At 29.9% G+C, this 19,174-nt stretch overlaps 1 protein-coding gene and 1 non-coding gene across 8 annotated transcripts in view; one reads left to right on the top strand and one right to left on the bottom strand.

The window, feature by feature from the left end:
- The window catches only part of LOC129918124 (heterogeneous nuclear ribonucleoprotein L), a 369,767-nt gene that overhangs the window by 27,114 nt on the left and 323,479 nt on the right, over nt 1–19,174 (top strand). The gene's annotated exons all lie outside the window — the stretch shown is intronic.
- Nucleotides 18,059–18,130, bottom strand: Trnae-uuc (transfer RNA glutamic acid (anticodon UUC)). Its single transcript has one exon. It is a non-coding gene; the product is annotated as a tRNA-Glu (tRNA).

Genomic DNA, 19,174 nt, shown 5'->3' with positions numbered 1-19,174 from the left:
TTGGTTTTTTTTTTATTATATTTTCTACCTGTAATATCAACCTTTTGAATAAAAAGTAAACGACCAATTACATCGATCGTTTTATTTTATATTGACATTGATGTCATAATATTCTTTAGAAGGTTAACTTTAAACGTTTTTATTTTAAGTTTTTTATTTTTTTTTTTTTGTCAAGTTTGTTTGAAAAGTCAAGGGAGAACAATTTTCTTGAAAAAAATAAAATAATGACTGAAAAAAATTATAGAAATTGACAAATACTTTTTATGAGAATGAGAGAAAAATACAAAACTTGAGCCACAAGTTATGTGTTCGTTAAAACTTGGAACATGAGTTTTCTTCAAATTAATAACTTTAAGTGAATATCCTGCCATCATACACAAAAATCAATGAAAAATGGAATAACTTTGGTTTATTTCATCAATTTTTATTTTTAATACAAAATCAAATGCCAGTCAGTGCCTTTTTAATGATATTTTCAGATATATGTAATGTAACTTCACCAAGACATATAGGTTTTTGAACGTTCTACAAAAAATCATTTGAACAAAAATATCTGCGGTTGACTCAAGTGAAGTTGGTGGTTCAAATAAAATTGAACGGTTACTACCGACTTACGATTCTATGTCGTCGCAAAGATATTTTTCGTTTTCCAGTACATACATATTTGAGCCTCTTTCAAATTCTTTGTGGCAAGACAAAGATTTTAGGCCCTAAATACCAAAATATTTTTGCAGAATTTTAAAATACTATGAGTTTGAAGTGCTTGAATTTTAAATACTTAAATTTTTTTTTCTTTTGTGCAATGTTGACCAGGAGGAAAAGAGTTTTACATGAATTACATATTTTTCTTTGATAAAGCAAAAACAATTGGAATCATTATTTTTTTTATAAATAAGTTAAAGCAATAAAGCTCGAAATAACTAGTTACACATTTAGGCCCATTTGCTCATACTAGTCATAAATTCTAATCTTAGCTAGGTCGAACATAACTCTTATGTTTTACTTAGTTTATTCTAAGTTGCTAAAAAATATTTATATTCAACCTAGCTATGATTTACTTTCATGATATAAATCGCTGAGAACTTCATATTCAAAAGTCAAATCAATAGAAACGTCAAATAATTAAAATTGATTTTGAGCAATTTAGCAATTAAAATACAACAATATTGTTAAATTTTCAAGTTTGTGGGTTTACCTTGCTGAATAAAAGTGTAAAAAAGTATATTTGAGCCAAAAATAAGTGTTAATTGGTTAAACGAAAATTATTCGTGTGTGTGTGTAAATGTGCTAGTGTGTCAAAATTAGTCAAAGAAATATGACAGCAAAATAGTGAACCTCATACAAAAATCTGTGGTATAAATTGTACCATCTGTGGATGGTTTAAGTTAATAAATGTAAGTTTATTTTGATTAATTTGATAATTCTTGTCCTTTGTACTACCGACATCAATTTTCTAAGCGAAATTCTTGCTTTTTTCATAAAATAAAAGTGCTTAGGTAGAACATAACAGCTTATGTTCCACTATTTCTTCCCCCTAAGTTATGTTGAACTTACTGAGATTTAGGACGAAGTTTGAGTTTCGTGCAAACCGATATGTGAAACATAGGGTTTCATGTTATACTTAAATACTTAAGTATCGTATGAGCAAATGGGCCTTAATCTTATGGAGAAGTACTTAAAAAAACTACTCAAGTGTAAGTACATTTGTACTTAAAAAATATTCCCATTTGGATTTTATAAAGTACTATTACAAAATACAGAAATACAATTACAAGTCCCCATATTGCTGTTGGTATACCTACCCTTGAAAAACGTGAAAACCTAATCTTACGACAGGTGCCTACTTGATAATACTGGTACTTTTCTTTTTTCGGTACCGATTACTTATGCATCAGTTCCAGTATAAAGAATGCAAGTGTAGGTTCTTGAGAGTACTTAGGTACTGAAATACTGGAATTCTTTATGTTAAGCTGATTTACTAGACTAATTCAAATACTGTACGGAAAGATAATAAGTATAGTATCAAAAGATAAACAGCAATTTATGAGTAATTTCTATACATTTAAATGTTCCGTTTAGTAAATTCAAGGTACTTTAAAACGGGGTTACTTTGCCACTACATGAGTAACTTGGCCAAACACATCAGAAGTGATTGTTGATGCTCAGGAACTATGCGCTATGGATAGCAAAAGTACCACAATAGTCTCCAGACCTTCTCAATAATAAAAAAAAACTTTGACTTTGATAAAAAAAAAACTTAGCTTTATGAGTTACTGTTTTGGTTCAACAGCTTCTAATTTTGAAAATCCTTTTCAATACATATTTTATACGAAAATTTATACTTTGAAATACATATTAATTTCACTGGTTAACAAAATTAAACTTTTTTTTTGTTGCCGAAACAAAAATATACCTTTCTAAAAGTTTTCGGTGTGCTGAACTCGAATCCGAAGTAAAAAAAAATTAATCAGCTCCCGTTTTCGAAATATTACCGTTAGAAAATGCAGTACTTCGGACCTTATTCTTTTATATAAGGAAAATTGTTTGAGCATATTTAGTAACGGTTTTTATAAGATAATAACTATTTTCCACCTTTTTAAATCTGTTTAAATCTTTCCGATATCTTTTTTACTGCCCGAGATATCCTCATTTGTTTGGTATTTTTATAAATTTTATAACGGCATTATCTCCTTTATGATGTATGAAGCCAAACCCACTTATTTCATTTAAAGATATCTCGGGCAATACAAAAGATATTGAAAAGATGTAAATAGGTATCGAAAGATGGAAAACAGTTCTTATAGAAACCGTTACTAAATATGCTCAAACGATTTTCTTTATACAAAAGAATAAGGTCCGAAGAACTCAAAAAAACATTTTTTTGCATTTTCTAACGGTAATATCTCAAAAACAGGAGCTGATTAGTTGTTTCTGACTTCGGATTCGAGTTCGGACCTTAAACGTTCGTTTTTTTTTTCCATAAAAAAAAAAAAAAAAAAAAAAACAAAGAAAACTTTTCAATTAACATTGTTTGCTTTAAAAGTAGATTTTCTTATTTTCCTGTTATTATTTTTTTTTCTGTCAATAAAAAGTATTTTAATAATTAAAATTGTATGAAAAAATACACAAAATGTATACAAATTTTATTTGACGTAAGACTATTTACTTGCACTCCTAAAAATAAACTCGAATATTTATTTATTCCAGTTCAGTTAATTTGTTATTTATTGCCATTTTCTTATTATAAATTATAGTCGAGTGCAAACAAGACATTTGCTCCATTTTAAGAATCTCGTTATTATGAATTACATACAAGTAGGTAAAACTGCCTGAATTAATTTCAAAAATTGTTATTGATCACTGATCGTGGTCATCTTTCCGTAATTTATATATCAATTTTTTCTTCCAAATTTGGTTGCAAAACTTACTTTTCATTTCAAATCAAAACGTAGCAACTCCATAATCAGAAATGAGTTCTGTTCAGTAGCAACTAGCAATCACAACAAAAAACAATTTCAACTGCAACAACATCTGTTTAATTTAGCAACAATTATTATCATTATTAGTTCAGGGTTAAATGATCGTATTAAGCAACCGAACCAAATAAAAATGCATCCATCCTTTTATGGCTTATCGTTTTTATTATCTTGTCTGCCATAAGACTATGCAAGTGTTTTGCCTTAAAAAGGCATTGAGCTCAAAGCTGCATGATGTTGTTCATCAGGAATATGATTAACTCAATTCGGGCAGAGCACAAAAAAAGATACAAACTGACCAGAAAAAAAAAAAAAACGAAAAGATAAAATTCAATTAACAACAAAACAACTTACCAAATTGTTTGGGAAAATATTGTATCCATTAGATACAATGCACATTTTGCATCTTGGTACGCGTCCGTGACTTGTATTTGAGTGTCGAATGGAAAGTAAAACCGACCGACGTCGTCGGTTGGTCTTGTCGTCGTCGTTGGTAACCTGTTGGGTGAGTTGTAATTTTTATTTTGTTATTGTAACTCTCGCGCCAAGGAGAGGTATTTACCGCATACAAATGTAGATATTATTAGGGTAAGGGGAGATTAACTCCCCGAACAGACTTCAAGACCTCTCCAACCTCCACCAACCTTCTTATGCTGAAAATTCATTGAATGTGAAATTAACCGCGAAGCATTTTTTATTTATTGTTGTTGTTGTTGTGGTAACCGCGTGTTGTTTTGTTGGTTTTGTTTGCTGCTTGGCTGACGTTGCTTTTAGATACTTTTAGCATGGAAACAGGTTGAGAGAGCATTAAAAGTATCTTTCTTTCTATATTTTTTTTTTTTTTCTTAAACATGAAATAATTTTAAATAAAAAGAAAAAAATCTAAGTGTTGCTGTACAATATGTTGTGGCATATTGTACCACCACACCGAGCGGCAGCAAAGTGAATTGAATATGCGGTAAAGAACGTTAGTTTTATATATTTGTTATGTTTACTGGTGCTTTAATTATAACGGTCTTGTTCATTAGTTTTCTTTCTTTTTTTTTTTTCTTTTGATTATTATTATTTTTGTCTTAACTTCTTTCTTTCAGCTTGCTGCTATTGCTTGTTAAATGAAAGCAATCAAATTGTTCAATTTCTTAGATAGTTATATATATGCCTTGGCTTGTTATTTCTTCAGTTTTGTGTTCCAATTAGGCTATTTTTTTCTATAGTTGTTTTCTTCAGCAAATGAACAAACTTAAAAGATATTCGACTTTAAGATCGTGTGCCAATGGCATAGATTTATAAAACGTTTTGGTATTTTTATTTTAATGGTTCTAATTTTTTAACCGAAAAGTAAGAAATAAAGTTATTTTAGAGGCGAACACGATAACCTTTTTGGCTCTTTTCCGGCTTAAGAAATAATCTCTTGATAGTTTTTTTTTTGTTTATGGGAACGGCCTTTTTCACACATCAAATACTTGCCCTAATATCAATTGGTTTTTAAAATATTTTTTTTTTCCAAAAATAAGAAAGGACAACTTAATGACTTTTGGAAAAACCATAGCAATGAAACCCACAGTGGGATCATATTCTTTAATTGATTTTTAAAAGATATCAGGGGTTTGAAGCTATTCTAGTCACTGACACTGATCGATTTCGGTCAAGTTGGTCAGAAATAACACACTTCTTATTATTCAGATTTTTTAACACTAAACTAATTTTAACATCTCAAAAATCTTCGTAAATGTATGTAGTCAGAACACCACCCCAAAGTTGCATTATTACCGCACGACCAGTATATATACCAGTATATATGTATGTATGTATAAAGGAAACACTGCGCCATTTTTTGGGTTCACATTTTTTACATGAGTCATTTAAGATAAAGAGTATTGGATTTGCTTATAAGATAGCGAAGCCTTTTTTAAATGTTCAAATGCAGGAAAAGAAACCTTTGCATAGTCAGAAATCAGTTTCAGCCAATATTTAATAAATTTATATTCATTATGAAGGTAGATTTTTTTTATACATTTTGTACGAAAGTAAAAACTTTTTTTCAATTTTTTTTTTTGCTTCAGTAAAATCGGTATTCTACCTTTTATATAAATGTATAGAAGAAACAGGGATTAACTGGGAATTACTTCCTTTTTTGTTCCAGTTAATATGATTTGGGTTAAATTTTTAAGAACAACTTGAAACTATGTAACATCTCTATACAAATTGATCAGATTAAAATCAGATTTTCCTTGCAGCATTCTGTTGATAAAATTTAACTTTACACTGAAAATAATAAATTTCGTAAAATTACGAAAATCCTTTCATACACTACATTTTCGTTGGCCCAACGAAACTTTCGTTGGCTCAACGAAAATATGTAATTTTTCGTAATATGAAAACCTTCATCAATTAATGAAAACGTTTCATACACTTTTTCTCCTTACCTAGTGCCAAAAAATCCAACTTAATGAAAAGATTCATCACTTAACGAAAAATTTCATACTCATTTTAAAGAATAAAAATGAGAATTTTTTCCTTACTTTATCAAAGTTTTAATTAAGTAACGAAAAAATTCATTGACTGATGAAATTCAACATTAACTAACGAAAATCTTCATAAGCTTATGAAAATTCTTCATACACTAATGAAATATTACATCGGCTTATGAAAAAATACATCAGTTAACGAAAAAAAATCGTTACCTTACAAAAAAAAAAAAAAAAAAAACGTAGACTTCGGTGTATTTCTGTTTTAATGATGAAAAACTTAACTTTGCTGGATATAGTTCACATTAGGTTTTTGTTTAAAAATCTATGTAAGTTGAGCTGAATATAAACAATATTTGCGTATTGACAAGGTGTCTCACGACACGATAAGACAACGCCAATTTTTTGTTTGGACTAAATTAAATCAATAATTTAACAAGTCCAATTAAATGAATGAAAAATTCGTAGCTTTACCAAAAAATTCGTAATTCTACGAGAAAAATGTAGGAATAAAATAATATACTACAAAAAAAATTCATACAACGAAAAGTTTCGTTAGCTAACGAATATTTTTTCGTAATTTAATTAAAATATTCATAAAATTTACGAAAAAATTCGTTAGCTAACGAAAGTTCCTTTCATAAATTAATCAAAAAATACATTGACAAACGAAAAATATCACCGTGGTTAATTAAATTTTACGTTAATCGATGAAAAAATTTCGTAAAGTGATGTAAAAATTAATCAATTCTCGATCAAAAATTTTTATGAAAAATTTCATTAAAATACGACAGTTTTCGTTAGTTAATGAAGTTCTTCATTAACGTATGAAAGCCATTTCGTTGAGCCAATTAAATTTTTCATCGGCTGAAAATTAATTAAATTTTCGTTGGCTCAACGCATTTTTTCGTTGTATTTACGTAAGGATTTAGTTCAGTGTAACTGTGAAATTTCGAAAACTGGTCATCGCATTTATTTTTTGCAATTTAAGTGTTGAACTATGCTAACTACAATATGGGATACCAACTTTTTTATTAAAAAAAAAAAAAAGTTGGCACCGATAGGAATCGATCCTTTAGCATTTGCTGATATTTTGAATTAATTGAATTAAAAATTGCTCGTTATTGGAAATTCAAAAAAAAAAAAAAAAGAATTTTAAAGCTCCAATATTCTTGTTCTCAGATATTTTATTAAAACAATTTCGAAATCCACCGTTTTGTTTATCGTTATGTACATTCAAAAGTCTTTACGTTCCGCTCTAATTTCTTATTAATAAACTTTAAATGGGTAATATTTTTTTTACCCATTTATCGAAATTAGAAAAGAAAATGACACTTCTCTCTTCTAACTTTAATACTTACATTAATTTTAGAAGCAGTTTTGAAAAATAAAACAAATTCCTATTTAAAACTATCATGTTAACATATTTTGTTCGAGTCTTTTGCATGAATTTGAAAAAAAAGAGTACAAAAAAGGGAATTTATGAACTTTTAAAAAAATTACGGTTAAATAACCGTTATCTATTTCAAGTCGATCTTAAGTACCATTCTTTTGTTTAAAACTGTCAAATGTGTTTCATATGTTTCATAGGTCTTTAAAAAAATCGATAAAAATAGATTTTTTTAATCCAAGAATAATTAAATCAAAAATTTTTAATTTATCTCTTTTATTTTTAATTTTAAAGCTTCTTAAACGTTTCTGTACAGCTTCCACTAAAATCGGTTACGTCGCACAAATAAAAAACGATTTTTCAAAAGAGGGTTCGCATCGATTTCAAATACCCACGTATTCTGCATAAAATATTGAGACCGAAAAAAGTTATAGCGGATTGAATACTAAAAACCAAATTCGCACCCGTGAGCCTATCATGTCACAAAAAAAGGTGTGCATACAGAGGGTTAATATTGGATACAATCTGCTCTCCCAATGACATTAGGGACCTACATTTATAAATTTTTATAATATTCAAATACGATCTAAATTGATAATTTTTTTTAAAATACTATAGAATTTATATAGTCTAAGAGCCCAGAGCAGATTTTGGGAGTTTTTGGATAACCGAAAATGGGTCATATGTATGTGTAGGTAATAGCGTCCTGATGAAGAATTCGAAAGTCTGGCAGGTTTATTTCACGGCATTCTATGGTTTATGGGGAGTTGAAAAATGCATTTTTTCCGATTTTTGTGTCGAGTATATAACCACTTTAATTCATATAGAGCCGATAGAGGGCGATACCTTGATTGCAAAAAGTTCGGTCCCAGACGTTTTATTCGCGGCATTACCCTTGCCAGACGTCCTTGAAGATTCGCGAAATAGCGATTTTCATACAAAAGTCAGAAAATTATTTTTTGCAAGATATATAACCGTCTGGTGGTACCTATTAAAAAATCACCACTTACCCCTGATAGAAAATAAATTAGTGCCAGACGTTTTAACCACGGCATTACCCCCGCCAGACGTCTTTGAAGAGTCGCGAAATGCTTTATTATAAATCTACTGTACTAATTCCACTCAGTTTATATATTAATCAGTAGCTCAGGGAATCATCCTCATATAATATTTCAATATAGATATTATTAAAAAGTGTGCATCGTTTAAGTCAACTTATTAGATTTTTTTAATTATTGTTGTAAGAGCGTTATATATCTTGCAAAAAATAATATTTTGACTTTTGTATGAAAATCGCCATTTCGCGACTCTTCAAGGACGTCTGGCGGGGGTAATGCCGTGATTCAAACGTCTGGCACTAATTTTTACTTGCGATATAGGTACTATATATCAAGTTATGCATTCGTACAAAAAAAAAAGTTGAGATAACATTTTTCCATGACATTACGATGATAGACAATGCCAAAAAAGTGGGTGCCGGAAGTCCGTCTGTCCGTCTGTCTGTTAGTCTGTCAGTCTGTCAGTCTGTCAGTCTGTCAGTCTGTCAGTCTGTCAGTCTGTCAGTCTGTCAGTCTGTCAGTCTGTCAGTCTGTCAGTCTGTCAGTCTGTCAGTCTGTCAGTCTGTCAGTCTGTCTGTATAAGGAACTAGAGCCTAAACGGATGGACCGATTGACTCCAAACTTGCTATGTAGCAGTTTTTGGAGGCTCTCCAGAGGGGTTTTTGGAATTAATTTTTTTGGACCAAAAATAACGGTACCAGTCATACAAAAATTTCGGAAAAGTTTAATTTCACAAAAACGACTCCAACGATTTTGTTAAAAAAATTCAAGTGTTAGTTTTTTAACAAGGTCTATCTTTCGAAGAAAAAATTTTTTTTTGAAAATCATTATTAACGGTACCTGCCATAGGACCGCTTTTTTCAAATCGAATTTTCTGCAAAACTACTTATTGTATTTCAACGAAATTTTTTATACAAAAGCATTTATATAATTTAAACATAAGCCAAAAATAAAATTTTGAAAAAAATAATTTTTGGATTTTTAAAAAAAATTTGAAATTTTTTTTTTGAAAAATCAATTTTTTGAAAACGGGACATTGAATTTTTTTGAAATTTTGTTTTCAGATGTTGATTAGTGATTTCTACAAAATGGCATACCAATTTTATTTTTAAACTTTTTTTTCAAAAAATTATTTATAAAAAATTAGTTTTTTAAAAAACGGCTCTAACGATTTTGAAAATTTTTTTTCTAAAAATGCACCTTTATATACCTATCAAATAAAACTGCATACTTGTTTTGTGGGGCGATTTGATTTCAGATATTGTTTTATTTTTTTGAAAAATTAATTTTATTTTTTTTTGTTTTTTATATACCTATGTACCTACCAACATTTCCCAAGTTTCTATATAAAAAGTCTTAAAAATTTAATCAACTTGAACTCTAAGAGCAAGTTCGTGCGACCCAGTCGTGCATTTTATTTTTTTATCAATGGGTAGTGGTAATTTCTTAAGAGGTACCACCAGACGGTTATATATCTTGCAAAAAATAATATTCTGACTTTTGTATGAAAATCGCCATTTCGCGACTCTTCAAGGACGTCTGGCGGGGGTAATGCCGTGATTTAAACGTCTGGCACTAATTTTTTTTTTTATCAATGGGTAGTGGTAATTTCTTAAGAGGTACCACCAGACGGTTATACATCTTGCAAAAAATAATATTCTGACTTTTGTATGAAAATCGCCATTTCGCGACTCTTCAAAGACGTCTGGCGGGGGTAATGCCGTGGTTAAAACGTCTGGCACTAATTTATTTTCTATCAGGGGTAAGTGGTGATTTTTTAATAGGTACCACCAGACGGTTATATATCTTGCAAAAAATAATTTTCTGACTTTTGTATGAAAATCGCTATTTCGCGAATCTTCAAGGACGTCTGGCAAGGGTAATGCCGCGAATAAAACGTCTGGGACCGAACTTTTTGCAATCAAGGTATCGCCCTCTATCGGCTCTATATGAATTAAAGTGGTTATATACTCGACACAAAAATCGGAAAAAAATGCATTTTTCAACTCCCCATAAACCATAGAATGCCGTGAAATAAACCTGCCAGACTTTCGAATTCTTCATCAGGACGCTATTACCTACACATACATATAACCCATTTTCGGTTATCCAAAAACTCCCAAAATCTGCTCTGGGCTCTCGGTCTAATAGAGATAATTCTGGGGCTAAACTTGTTTCTTTGTATGTAAATTAAAAAAAAAAATCCTTAAACGCCAACTACTTAAATTCTTTAAATCACCTATCCCATGAAACCTTTGTCTTCTTAACGCTTCAATTTATTATTCTTACACCATTATCACACATTAAATATTCTTTGAAATGTTTATTAATAATTTGTTTCTTTCTATTTTCAGGTAAGAATCAAAAACATGTTATCCCCCAAACAGATGATACATCACAACAAGTAAATGTTAATATTTTATTTTATATTCCTTAAACATTTGAAATACAATACACAAGCTGTTACTCAAAAGAATAATCTTATAATTATTTTTCTTGAGTCAATTTTAAGTGATAATACTTGTAAGCTTTACTAGGTACATCCTGACTCATAGCGACCTGTAAAAATTCCTTAAACCAAAAAGAACACAGGAAACAAAAATAAAAGAAATGATGACTTTTTAATGTGCTTTTGAACTTTTTTGTTCACATGAAATTTCTGTCTTTATTTTTTTTCTTAAATTACATTAGAAGAAAAAAAAAAAACAAACAAACACTTTCAATTCTCTAAAAGTTAATAGATAATGAACACATTTTTTTTTCTCAATTTTTCTCTCCTGTTTTCCATCACCATATTAAGTTACGTAATGATAAAAAGAACACAAATTGCCATCGAAGAAGAATACTTTTGTAAGTTTTTTTTTTTAGTTTTTTCCTCCTCTTATTATTTTTCATTCAACAACCTTCAACACTAATTATCACTAATTGCACATCCCATACTATATACCCTATAATGAGGATTCCATTCGTTTTATAAATATTTCACCTTCCATTCAACCTTTCTAACTTTTTATTTTTTTCTTCTTCTTTTTCTTGATTTTTCTCTTTGTTGGCTCCTTAAAGTTTTTTTTTTCTACTCTCTTCAGTATTTTTTTTTTTTGCAAATCGATGTCCAAATTATTACTTCTCCATTCCAAATTCAGTGTAGGTTTTTTTTTCTTCATCTTCGTCATCACTGACAGAAAAAAAAACCTTCCAATCCACTCTGAATAAAAAGGAAGAACAACCAAAAAAAAAAAACATACCGATAGAGATAACAGTAAAGAAACGAAATCCTGTTCGTCCATATAAAGAAGACAAACGAAAATAAAAAGAAAAATATAAAAAAAAAAACAAAAATAACGGTATGTAATGTATAAGCCCAGCAAACAAACAACCATCATCATGAAACTCTTCTCTGATTGCATTGGAACATGAAACATTGGCAGTGAATTTCACTGACCTACTAACAAACTATCAGGCGCGGTGTACGTTTTTTTTTTTCCTTCTCCTTTTTTTTTGTTTTTTTTTTGTTTTTTATTTTTTTGAATCGAAAAAGAACAAAAAAAAAGAAGAGAAGTCTTTAAGGTTTGTTTTTGGCTCTTCTATATACGAAATCCGAATATCCAAATCCTTAATTCTATAGGGTATTGAGCAATTTGTTTTAACTTTTTTTCGTTGCATAGGGAATTGAAGATTTGACATTTTACCATGTCCATCGTCCGGATGTCCCGTGGGTTTTTGCATGTGGACAATTTTTTTAAATTTATATTGAGTTTTCTTTTGCTTATTTTTGAGTGTCAGGATTCTTTAGGATTTTCGTTTTGTTGGAATTTGACATGTACCTGGTCTCAGGAGGACATATTAAATTATAACAAGGAAGATAGAAATATTTAAGGAAAGGCTCTTGTACCTACACTATTAAAAATTCTAGGCACGATGTTAAATTAAGAGATTCTGATGTGCATTTTAAACATCAATCAATTTTTTTACCATTCAATATTTTCCGAATTATTTAAGCTTTGAGCTTTTTTTCTGAATCGAAAAATTTAATTAATTTAAAATTAAATTTTTGAGAAATTAGTATTGAGTAATTAGTTTAAAAAGTTCTTCCATAAAAAGATCCATGATTGCATATTTTCATCGTTTTTCTTGAATTAAGGAATCAAAGCAAAGATAATAAGCAAGAACTTACATTTATTCCGTTAATGATTGTGTGTCATTCATTCAACTTTTCTTTGAATTGGGAGGAAAAAAATCTTCTCTACTGAATCCTTTAACCTTGGGAAATGCAAGCCTTCAATCAAAATTAGATGCTTCATGAAAGTCTCAGTTACTTTAAATAAATAAACACTCAGAAAAATAATGGACCTACCGAGAAGTGGGTTAAATAAAATGTGTTAAAAGTAACGTAGTCTTGGTTAAAAACTACGTAGTTGTCGTTGCTAAAATCAACGTAGTCGCCTCGGTTAAGTTAAATTGTTTAAAATTACCATTTTAGAAGGTTATTTTAACCGATAAACTTGTTTATATTGATAAAGAAACTCGGTTAAAATTTGAGATTTTATTAAAATTCAACCGAGAAAGTGGGTAAGATTAAAATATTTTTAATAACCGAGTCGGCTCGTGTAATTTAAACCGGGGTTAGTTTGCAGGTGCTATATTAAACAATCTTCTCTGTTAATTTTACACGAATTTTACGTTGTTTTTAACCGACCACTTTTCTCCGTGAAGAAGAATCGAGCTGATACCTAATGGTCTGCCCACTCCCAAACTTGTGACATGCTTTTTTTTAGCTTCATTTAAATCTAGTCCGAAAATCTCTTCTGATAATTTGGCATCAATTCATTTCAAGTCATGTTAAGTAAGTTTAGTCAAATCCTTATGCATAATTTTTGACAAATTTTAAGCTAGCGGTGGGTTTTTTTGGATTACTGGAAAACTTCATTAGTAACTCCCATATATAAAGCCGGTTGTAAAACTCAGGTAGAAAACTACCGATCTATTGCTAAGATTCAACTTTTACCTAAAATGTAAAAACCAAACTGTTTGAAATTATAAAAAGTCATATTTCTGTTATGAATGTGAGATCCACTGCTACCAATTTGGCTATTTTCAAAAAATAATTCAATAACAATATTGGAAGGAGGCACCAAGTTGACACAATATTTAATGACTTTGAAAAAGCTTTTGATCGTGTTGAACATTCAGTTTTAGTGAACAAGCTTGAATAGTTCGTTTTCCATTCGACGATTTTGTAGTTATTTAATAAACCATAAACAGTATGGGAAGATTGTTTTATCTATGTCTCAAGTTATTTATAATTGTTAGAAGTTCCCCAGGGCAGTCATCTCGGCCCTCTTTTGTTCTTCAAAGTATTGATATGTCGTTTCCTCTGAAAAAGGAAAGTTGTTGAGCCTTGTTTGGTGATGAAAAAATAAAGAATACAAAATTGACCTAATAAAACTTACCACCAAGCTTCCTCTCATTGTTACCTCAATAAACCACATGGCTTTTCATGCGAGCCTAATGTATATTTTGTGAAATCCTTCAGGATGATCATTCAAAACAATTATGTAGTTATTATATGAAATTGGAGAACGCATTCTAGGATTAAAGATAGCTTATGACTTACCTATGACTAATATTTTAAATTCAAATTTCCTTCGCGGACATTTTTTGAATTTGTATTCTAATTAGGATATTCATTGATACTTATTGATTTATCGATGGCTTCGTTAATATACCAAACATTTATCAAATATATGTTAAAAAATTTGAACAATACCAACTTTTGATTATGAAGCGTAGCTAAACCTTCTTTCCATTAAATTAAATTGTTTCATAATATAATCTATAATAGGGTATCATATTATCCATTCCAATAAATTACAATGTTCCATGTAATTTTTTATCCTTTCTCGATGTATGACGATTGCGCCATAACACTTACCTTCTTTAGGTGTTTATCTTTGTTTTCCGTAGTATGCCAATTTCGTTATGCTGCTGTTTTTACACATTTTACTGGTTTTGGAGTCTTTATAAATTATGTTTGTTGTTTTTTTTTTTCATTTTGTTTTGTTTTGTTGTTGGTCTTTCTGACCGACCTTTCACCAAATATAACATGGATTAGAGTTGTGTAGACCTACCAGTAGGCAGTCCTTACAAAAAAAAAAAAAAAAAACAAAAACACCTCAACAATAAGTTACGATATGGATGCACGAGAATAGATAGTCATTTCGTATATATAATCTGCCTTATACCTTTTTTTTTATATGCATTTTGAAAACAATTTGCAATCCAATTTCATAATCGCTTAAGCATTAAGCAACAATCCATAGAAGAGCCATGATGATGGTGATTGCATGTTGCATGAGAGTGTTCCAAGTAAATGCACATTTGAGGCTATTTCATACCTACTATAATTTGTTATATATGTTCAGAATTTATTTATTATTGTTGAAATATTGTTCGACCATATAAAGATACATGTACCTATAGTTGATATAACTGAACTAAGCTGTTATAGTTGCTGCCTATTGGGATTATAATGTGTTTGTATTTGGAAAGAATCGAAGACCTAAATTCGATCAGAGTTTTGCGGTTAACACACAGTTATAGAAACTATATATCAACCTAGCCTATACAGAAAACACACATTCGAATATTATTCTCTCTTCTCCATCTCCATCTATCATCAATCAACCTGCTGCACGAGTGCACGCAACAAATGATCTAGATATAAATTTTCTTTCTATATGCGCCTGATGCCTGATGTCTGTGTGATTGTCTGATTCTGGTATCTGTTTGACTGCCTCCATAGCACCTCTATCTACTATACGCTTTACTGTTCTGCTTCCATGGCAACTAGTATCTCGTATCTATGTATATACAAACTGCAAAAAGTATCTATCTATCTCTGGTTCTATATTGACTAGAAAATGTCGGTGTCAGTGTTACACCTGATTTTCTCAGGTTTATATGGTTTTGCGTTTATGTAGGTGCAACAACTTTCGAAACATTGATTAATGCCAGAAATAGTGATGTGGTATCAGAAGAGTAACAAGTTCAAATGTTTTCTTATAATAGAAAAGTAAAATATTATTCCTCAAAAAATAATTGAAAAATCAAGTTCGGTGTCGTGGGAAAGAAAATTTAACTTGCTGGCAATTTCCCAAGCTACCAAAATATTTTTCGAAAAACTGTTTCAGTCGATGGTTCATGTCTAGTTTTGGCTTTGAAACGGGACCCTTTTGTCCTTATCTCATTGATGTCTTGAAATTTGTATTTACATATTTTTTTAAAATTTATTATTTTTTAAATTTTGGATTGCACTGAACAGTTATCACTGAGAAAAAAGTCTCTAGGAGAATTTTAATTTTGCAATGCATTTCAATCAAATCAAGTAGCAGTTTTATCTTTGGTGCATAAAATGCTACATCCATACAATATGCCATATCCTTTATAATTACACTGGCCAACAAGGTTTTTGCCACAACAACCAAAATATACTTTTCTAGTAGTTTTTGATGTGGTGAACACGAATTTGAAGTCAGAAAATTGTTATTGGCCTCCGTTTTTTTGGCTGCTTTCGAGGTTATGTTTTTATGTAAGGGTAATACATTGTGAATAAATTTGTAACGGTGGCTATAAGAACTGATTTTATTCTTTCAAAAAATGTTTAAATCTTTCCGATATCTGTTTTACTGCCCGAGATATTTAAAATTTAAGCAGCGGTCTTTGAATCAGAAACAACACTGGCCAACCAAATTAAACTTTTTTTGCCACAAGAACCAAAATATACTTTTCTGAAGGTTTTTGGGTTGCTGAGCTCGAATCCGCAATCAGAAAAATTTTATTAGCCTTAGTTCTTGAAATATTACCGTTATAAAGTGCAAAAAAAAGGTTTTTTTTATAACGGTTATATTTCAAGAACGGTGGCTAATAGAATTTTTCTGATTGCGGATTCGTGCTCAGCAACCCAAAAACCTTCAGAAAAGTATATTTTGGTTCTTGTGGCAAAAATTCTGTGATCAGAGACTTAATCTTTAAATTAAGTTTAGTTTCTCTTTGGCTTATTAACTGCAACTTAAGATATCTCGAGCAATAAGAGAAATATCGGGAAAATTTAAACAGTTTTTGAAAGTAGAATATCAGTTCTGATAATAACCGTTACAAATTTGTTTCTAATGAATTACCCCACATAAAAACAGAACCTCGAAAACAGCCAAAATGACGTTTTTTAGCATTTTATAACGGTAATATTTCAAGAACGGAGGCCAATCAAATATTTCTGACTTCAGATTCGGATTCAGCACCCCGAAAAATACTAGAAAAGTATATTTTGGTTCTTGTGGCAAAAAAAAAGTCAAATTTTGTTGACCAGTGTTATTATTGCAAAATAGGCATTCAAGTTGCTTCATTTGAATGAAATATGTATACGACTTGGTCGCAAGTAATTGCTGGTATGGTAAAAGTGTTTAATATGGTAAAGTTTTTTTGTTTTTTTTAAATTACAAAAGATTATTTTTAATTTAGATAATCTAATATAAAATAAATTTACAAAAAAATTGTTTTTATAATACCTATAAAATTATTAATATTATTAACAAAAATTATCAAAAGTTAAATATACAGGGTGTCCCACAGTCACCGCCCCAAACGAAAACCATGGATTCCTGAGGTCATTTTAAGTCGAAAAACTTAAGAGATGATTTTCTCGTTTTCGTCCCGTTTTCGAGTTACCACGGTTTTTATGATTTTTGTTCTCTTTTTCATAAAAAAAATAAGTTTTATTCATTCAAGTAAAATAAATCGATGCATATATAAAACAAAAATTTCAAAAAGTCAGCGACATGTTTTCAAAAAAAAAAAAAGATCTTCAACTAAAACAATTGAATGTTTTTCACAAAGTCCAAAAATATTTTATTCGAAAATTGTAGGTATTTATTTTTATCTTTAAAGTTACTAAAACGCTTTTGTATACAAAATTTCGTTCAAATCAGTTGAATCATTTAAAAAAAATTTCAAAAAATATTTTTTTTATTTTAAAAGAACAGGTACCGTTGATTTTGGTCTTAAAATCAAATTTTCTTTTCCCTCTGTTGAATCTCACAAAACTCATGACTACCAAGTTTGATGTTCTTCAGTAGTTTAGCCTGAAGTTCATGACATGATAGATAAAGTGTGCAGACAGAATTACGGGGCCAATTTTTTTTTTTGCATTCTTTATCATCGTGTTCGATTTTTTTTTCCGAATCCCAAACTTTCCTATAGTACCTACCTCGCAAGTTAAAAACTAAAAAATGAGAATATTTATGAGCTATCCACTTTGGTTTATTTTTCATGAAAACTTTCTTCGTTCACTTTTATCTTATTTATTAATTAAAAAAAAAGTCAACCGATAAGAGTTATATTAAAATTCTCAATAAATTAAACCTTAAACTTAACAAATAATTTTTTTTTTTTTTTGAAATAAAAAATGAGTGAAAATAAAAGGTAACTTTTATTTTCCCATCTCTGACTAAGGCATGTTCGTCATACTCATTGATGTTATTTTTTGTTGTTGTATTTATTTGACGTAAATTTCTATTAATTTTTTATAGAAATATATCTGCTATTGATTAAAATTGATCAAATTAAGAGTAAGTTAAACTTCTAAATACAAAAAAAGAAAAAAAAAAATATTTCCCATACCGGGAATCGAACCCGGGCCTTCTGGGTGAAAGCCAGATATCCTAGCCACTAGACCATATGGGATATGCACAAAAGTTGAGACTAACTGCTCACCTCAATAATACAAAAAAATAAAAATATTGCATGCTTTTGAAATTAATAACTCAATTGTGTTTTGGTTTTGAGAATAGGTATTTAATTTTGTTTTTAGCTGGAAATAAGAGTTTTTTCTGAATTGCACAATGCACATGTTTTATTGCATTGCAAATAACAAGTAATTAAATAATTTTATGCATATTTGTTAACACATTTTAATGCATTTTTTAATATATTTAACAACCAAAATTATCTGAACATTTTTACTTGCGATATAGATAGGTACTTTATATCAAGTTATGCATTCGTAAAAAAAAAAAGTTGAGATAACATTTTTCCATGACATTACGATGGTAGAGAATGCAAAAAAAGTGGGTCCCGGAAGTCCGTCTGTCTGTCAGTCAGTCTGTCAGTCTGTCTGTCTGTCTGTATAAGGAGCTACAGCCTGAACGGATGGACCGATTGACTTCAAACTTGGTATGTAGCATTTTTTGGAGGCTCTCCAGAGGGGTTTTTGGAATTAAATTTTTTTGGTCCAAAAATAACGGTACCTGTCATACAAAAATTTAAGAAAAGTTTAATTTCACGAAAACGGCTCCAACGATTTTGTTAAAAAAAATTCAAATGTTAGTTTTTAAACGAGGTCAATCTTTTGAAGAAAAATTTTTTTTTTTTTTTTTTTTTTTATAATTTAACTATATGCCTGTAAGACCTAAGGTCTTTTAAATGCAACTGCACGGCACTAGTTAGAAGGAATAGAAAGATAGGAAAGAATTTTTGTTGGTACAGTGAATTGAGAATAAGATGATTATTATCTCATATAGTCCCACGGGTGGCTTCCAAGCTGGGGGATTAAGAAAAGAATGCTGCCTGAGGTAGGGCTCGAACCCACAACCTTCAGGTTAGCAGTCAAGTACTACATCCACTGCACCATTTTCTTTGAAAATCAATATTAACGGTACCGGTGTAGGACCGCTTTTTTCAAAAACTGCTTATTGTATTTCAACGAATTTTTTTATACACAAGAATTTA

Source organism: Episyrphus balteatus, chromosome 4, assembly GCF_945859705.1.
Source record: "Episyrphus balteatus chromosome 4, idEpiBalt1.1, whole genome shotgun sequence".
Taxonomy (NCBI): Eukaryota; Metazoa; Arthropoda; class Insecta; order Diptera; family Syrphidae; genus Episyrphus; species Episyrphus balteatus.
The sequence above is the reverse complement of the archived record's forward strand: the minus strand, read 5'-3'. Positions and strand labels throughout refer to the sequence as shown.